Source organism: Paramisgurnus dabryanus, chromosome 6 (assembly GCF_030506205.2).
Source record: "Paramisgurnus dabryanus chromosome 6, PD_genome_1.1, whole genome shotgun sequence".
NCBI lineage: Eukaryota > Metazoa > Chordata > Actinopteri > Cypriniformes > Cobitidae > Paramisgurnus > Paramisgurnus dabryanus.
Genome location: NC_133342.1, coordinates 32,092,555 through 32,099,124, shown reverse-complemented (window position 1 = coordinate 32,099,124; position 6,570 = coordinate 32,092,555).

The following is a 6,570-nucleotide window of genomic DNA, read 5'->3' as shown; positions in this document are numbered from 1 at the left end:
TCTTGCGGCACTTCAATTTCATAATCTGGCAGCTATGCGAAAACGCTGCAGGAGTCGACAGGGGCGTCGGACTGGGGGTAAAACCAGTACTGATTACCAGGGCCCCAAAGGAAGAGAGGGCCCTTAAAAATTCTAGAATATATTTTGGGGGTGGGCCATGGGGGCCCATCAGGACTATATGCATAGGGCCCGAGATCTTATGCAACGCCCCTGGGAGTCGAACTCAACCAAAAGTTAAAAATGTGAAAATATAACACTGATATTTTTAATATTATATTAAGGCCATGTCAAGGATTGAAATCAATGTGAATTTTGATGATGTTACTTAAATTTCCGGAAAGCATCAGTGTGAAATCATGACATAGTTTTAATTATAATGATCATATTCAGTTTGTGATTCATTCAGATTATAAAGCATTATTTAATAAAGGATTATTTAGCATTGGACCATGACTTACTGTTTAAGATTTACCTTGTAAGACAACCTTTTTTGCTTACCTTGAATCTTTCATCCATCAGCTGTTCATTTGTGCTACCATTTAAAGAGTAAAAGAGTAACGCATCATCATTGGTAACAGTGCCATCTTTTCATGTATTGGAAACTGTGTTTTCTGATTATCTGCTACTATTTATGTTGGCCTTATATAAGGATACAATTGGGTGGTTTTGACCTTATACCTTATTATGTTTATCATGTTATGGTGACAGTCTTCCACGAATCTGCTGAATACCCCGGTAAGGAAATGGCAGAGATTATAAAAATAAACCATCATCTCCGCCACCTAAACATTGAAGGCAATCATAGACTAATCAGTGTCCTTCTAAGGGTCATTTTTATTTATAAGCTATGTGCAAGTGTGAAAAAAACTAGCAATCTAAGTAGAAACTCTCTTCTGTACCTTTAAACTGGCAGTCAGGGGAAAATAGCTTCAATAAAACTGCAGTGTTTAGTAAAGTGCACACTTTTGTTAATTTGTTGAGGAAAACATTTGATATAAGCACTTGGACTCAGAAGTAGCTTGTGATCTTATAATAATGATATTTTTTATGGGCAGAATATTAGTTTTCTGAAGGAACAGCAGATGTTCAGATGCTTATAAAATAAACCGCGTCAATCCGCAAAGCCGTTAAAATAAACATAAGTGCTATTTTCTTCTTGATGATAAAGATGCCTTGGGTTCTTCTGAGCGTGTCAAGGGTTAGCAAGAGCACAGCGTAAATGCAATTAATCATGTATAAGCATCTAGGAAAGATTCACTCCCACTCATGTAACTAAGCTTTTCACACAACTAGCTTAGCATGCAATTTACTTCTAATGATTGCAAGTCAAAATAAATAAAGAAAGACAAACAATGCAGCTTTATCTTAAATGTAAGTCTTGACGTTTCCATAAACAAGCGCTCATTAAAACCGTGCATAAGCGAATCTTTTGAATGTCGCTTCGATAAGATCAAAGCTTTTCAGATTGCCACTCGCAGATTTAAAGTCACGGTGGATCAGCATGTAAATAGCAGTGATTGCATTAAGAACTGCAAACTTTGTAAACTCCTTTGTGACAAAAGTTAAGATGCGATTAAATGAAACTTTTTGTTCTGCAGTAAATAATTCTGGTCATTCTTGGGGCAAAGCTGTGATCTGAAGAGCCCTGTTATAGAGAGGAGGTTAAAATTAGCCAAGGTCATGGTGATCAATACAGTTTTCTCATTGTTTCACATGCGGCCCTGCCAATATCAATAAACCAATTAAAGGCTGCGGCCACAAATGCAATGTGACCAAAGAAAATAGCCAGAGAGAAATTAGACGAGAGAAAATGTTGCAATAAGCATTGTATCATATACAGGCACTGAAAGATGCAGATTTATTGCTCTTCTGTTTAATCGCAGATGTAGAATAAATACTACCTTCCTATGGTAAACTCAAAATGTGGTTTAAGAATCAAAAATGGCTTAGAAATGTTCCCTCATGAAAATGATAAAGATTAAGTAAGGGATGATGTACAGCCAGACGGTTGTTAACGCAGAATGAACCAAGTGATATTACACTGAAGGGATCTGGCTGTACACATACCCCGTTTATTGCACGGCTACTTGCCACACGAGTAAATATATAGATGCAAAATATTGATTTGATATGTTTTATTACCTCATTCATAAGAAAGCAGGGACAATTTGTTTTCTAATGCTTTAAACCAAGACGCGTTCAAACTAGTTTGATTTTCAAAGTCCAAACAAGACAAACATGCATTTGGTTTAATCATTTGTAAATAAAATCTAATTTATGTTGGTAATTATATTGAATTCATTTGTAAGTATTATAATGCACCTGATTTGGCCTATAAGAATCAAGTATTCCAGAGTGGCATGTAATAACATACGTTTATTTCACATTGAGCAGGTCGCTCACACAGGCCTTATGTGGAGATCACACAGACATCCACTAACTTTGTATAGCTCAGTGACCCTCATGTCATTGTTTGTTTATTTATTCTTAACGCCATTCCAGCAAGGCTATATTCATGGCCAGAACAAGTTAATCCATACACAAGCTGATCCACACAATGCAAAAAAAGACTTTCTTACACTGCAAAAAAAATATTTTCAAGATAAAAAATTCTTAGTATTTTTGTCTTGTTTTCAGTAAAAATATCTACAAATTCTTAAATTAAGATGCTTTTTCTTGATGAGCAAAATGACCCAAGAGAATAAGTCTAGTTTTAAGACCAAAAATATCAAATTTAAGTGGTTTTGTGAATAAAATAAGCTAAACAAATCTGCCGATGGGGTACACAACCAAAAATGATTTTCAAGAAAAGAAAATCTTAGTATATTTGTCTTGCTTTCAGTAAAAATATCTAAAAATTCTTAAATTAAGATGCTCTTTCTTGATGAGCAAAACGACCCAAGAAAATAAGTCTAGTTTTTGGACCAAAAATATCAAATTTAAGTGATTTTGAGCATAAAACAAGCAAAAAAATATGGCAAGCAAGTTTTTCTTGAATTTTCAACTTTTTCTTAGGTTGTTTTGCTCATCAATAAAAGCATCTTAATTTAAGAATTTTTAGATATTTTTACTGAAAACAAGACAAATATAATAATAATTTTTTTTCTTGAAATTCATTTTTTGCAGAGTAAGCAAAAAAATCTTAAAAACATTTTTCTTAAACACTAAATACTATTTAGTTATATTTTTTCAGTTCAAATTAGTGATGCACCGATGTATCGGCCGCTGATATTTATTGGCCGATTTTTGCTGAATTTGAATCCATCGGCATATCGGCAATAGCACGAGAAAGGCCGATACCGATTGTTTATTAATTAACTGCATAAAGAAATCCATTATATGTAAAAAAAAAATGAGTTAATGTTGTTAATAAAATAAATGCTGAATAGCAAAAAACACCTTTGAAGGTTGTCATGCTGTCTTCTTATATTTGTTTTAGCTTAATTTGTGCCTCTCTTATTATGTTGGTCAGTTGAATGTTAATTAGATCCAATCGGTTTAAATCGGTATCGGTATCGCCCCCCCCCAAAAAAAATCATATCGGTGCATCCCTGGTACAAATAGTTGACCCTTTTGTAAGGGTCAACAGACAGTTCAACTGTAACAGACTTTTTTAATCCTTTATTTAAACAGGTCAGGTGATCAAAGAGCGGGATCTCCAACTCAACAATGCGCATGTGCAAATCTTGCTTCATCTAATAAAAATGCTGTGATCAAATGGATAAATTCAATTTTATATTTTATTGCTAAATCATATTGTATCCATGTAAAAAAATATTCACCCATAAATATAAACTAAAATGTTAACTTTAAATGAAAAAGCTAATAATTTTAAGCTATTTCAACGAGAAAATACACATTAAACCAACAACAGCAATGTTAGACTTTTTCAGTGCACTGGCAGATTATTATTATTATTTTATTTTATTTTTTTGCTTGCTTTAAGCACAAATTCACTTACATTTGATATTTTTTTGTCTCAAAACTAGACTTATTTTCTTAGGGTATTTTTCCTTATCAAGAAAATGCATCTTGATGTAAGAATAATTAGATATTTGTAGTGAAAACAAGACAAAAATGCTAAGCAAGAAAGTCATTATTGTAGTGCACACACATTTGAGGAGAAGGGATTTGGCATCTTCAATTCGCCTAACCTGCATGTTTTTCGCCTGTGGGAGAAAACCGAGTGCCCCGAGTAAACCCATGCTGACACAGGGAGAACATGCCAACTTCACACAGAACGGCCACCAGAACTAACCGGGGATCGAACCGAGGACCTTATTGCTGTAAGGCAACAGTGCTACCCACTGTTCACTCATGTTATTCAATTCTAAAGTGACATTTGTAACTAAAAGTATTGCATTTGCATAACCCTGAATCCATGCCACCAAGTGGGAGTATCAAGTCCAGAAAGACTGCTGTATTGAGCAGTGAAACATCCAGAAATATTTTCTGCATCTAACTTCACATACTGTTAGTATCTACTGAATTTAATGAGCTATTGGAAATTAAAACAGTAGGCCTACGGTTTGTTTTTTATGTGTGGGGAAGTATATACTACATCCTGTGACCCATATGTTCATTCACCTACGGTATGTGTTCACCTATATACTTATATCATAAAAAATATGGTCCCATGCTATAACTGGGAGTATATTCTTTACGAAGGTCCTAATATGAATAAAGGAAATCCATGCCTTATTAACCTAGTAGGCATGAAATTATGTCAAAATATGATCAAAATCTTAAATAGATTTTTTTAACCCTACATACAAAAAGCCTGAGCCTCAAATCTTTCTAATCTTTCTATGTTTATTTAAGCCATACTTTGCACATGCACCCTACAATGCACAATCCCTCCTGGATGTATCAAATACCTTATGAAAACGTCACTGAAAGGTACCCACATAGTGTTAATAATATAGGTGTGATCAGCCCCACTACCTTCCTGCAGAGTTTAATTCCATGCAACCCGGGTCTACACACCTGCCTGTAATTTTCGAGTGAACTCACAGACCTTGATTAGCTTCTTTAGGTGTATTTGATTAGAGCTGGAATTAAACTCTGCAGGATGGTAGCTCTCCAGCAGCAGGAACTGGCACATCCGGTACAGTTGGATGCTCATTAAAGCTTTACCTTAAACGTCTCTCTCTTTATAAAACATGCAAAGAGATTCTCGGCCAATTAAAATAAAGGTGATTGCAATGCAAAACAGATGCTGGTCTCATTGCCCCTCAATTAAATCATGACAGCAAATTAAATTTTTTGTAAGGTCAAGAGAGGAACCGGCGCTCAATAGCGATGGACTATAAATTTGTTATTGTCCTGACCTTTACCCTTCCATTCTGCTCTGAATGTCAACATTGATGCCAAATAATATTTTAAATCATAGGAATTGGTACGCTCAAAATCCCTCTGTGATGATGGGTCGCGTAGCAATAACACAACAGAGTTTCTAACACACAAATCAAAATTCTTGTATATATTTCAGATCTCATTGGTTCTTGCATGTCTCATTAACTTATTGCAGTGCTGTTAGAGCCATCTGAGAGCAGCCAGCTGCGGGTTTGTCGGTACATCTTCTTCAAAGCGGCTGCACAAAGCTCTGATGACAACGCAGCTATTAAAGATTGGCCAGACTCCCTGATGACAACAATGGCATGCATTTTACACTAAGTTTATTCTGACATCTTTAGTTCCACTTTTGCTCATAAAATATTTTTTTACAACAGTAGAAGTTCTGTTCATGTAATCTTATGTCATATTTAACTCTTTCGTCTCACCAGGACATTCTGCATGCTTAATTTTTTAACGTAGCTCTTCAACAATTTGCGCTATAAAAAATTTGAATTACTCCTGAAAGTAGACAAATGTGACCCATGCTGGCAAAATTATATATATACAAATATACACAGAATTACAGTTTAAAATCTATTGTGACATAGGGGTTCACGCAGATATAATCTGTTACATCTTAAGTGAATGTTTGGTTAACTGTTAAGGAAAATATCTGATGTGTAACATTATATTAGATCATTGCATTACATCAGATCTTAAACCTAAATGTCAATCAAAATATATACTCATTTTTGTAAATTTTGCATGCGCGGGTCACAGATTGCTTTTTGCAAATATATGGTTTATTACAGTAATTGATTGCTTTCCGTCAACCAATCGCTGCTGTTGAACTGTGTACATCACGTGGCTGCTCTCACAAAGCAAGAGAGAGAGCGAGTAGAATCAAAATGCTGGAGGTTTATTTGTAAAAACCACACAGGCAGGCAAACAAATCCAAATCAGGGTATTTATTTGTAGTTCGAATACGGATATTTCACGTCATGTTCGAATGCATATTCGAATATCAAATAAAAAGTGACAGCCCTAACATTTACACAGTAACCCAAAATGACTTGTATGTACAGTATATTTTTTTACAAAAGTCTAAAAATGTCACTATTATGCGAGTCCACAAGGGCGCACCGAAGTTATATTGGGGCAGACTTAAGCATCACGCCGGAAATAGGAACAGAAGTTGCCCATCTGTGTGAACTCCTTCATGGCCCTGTCCCA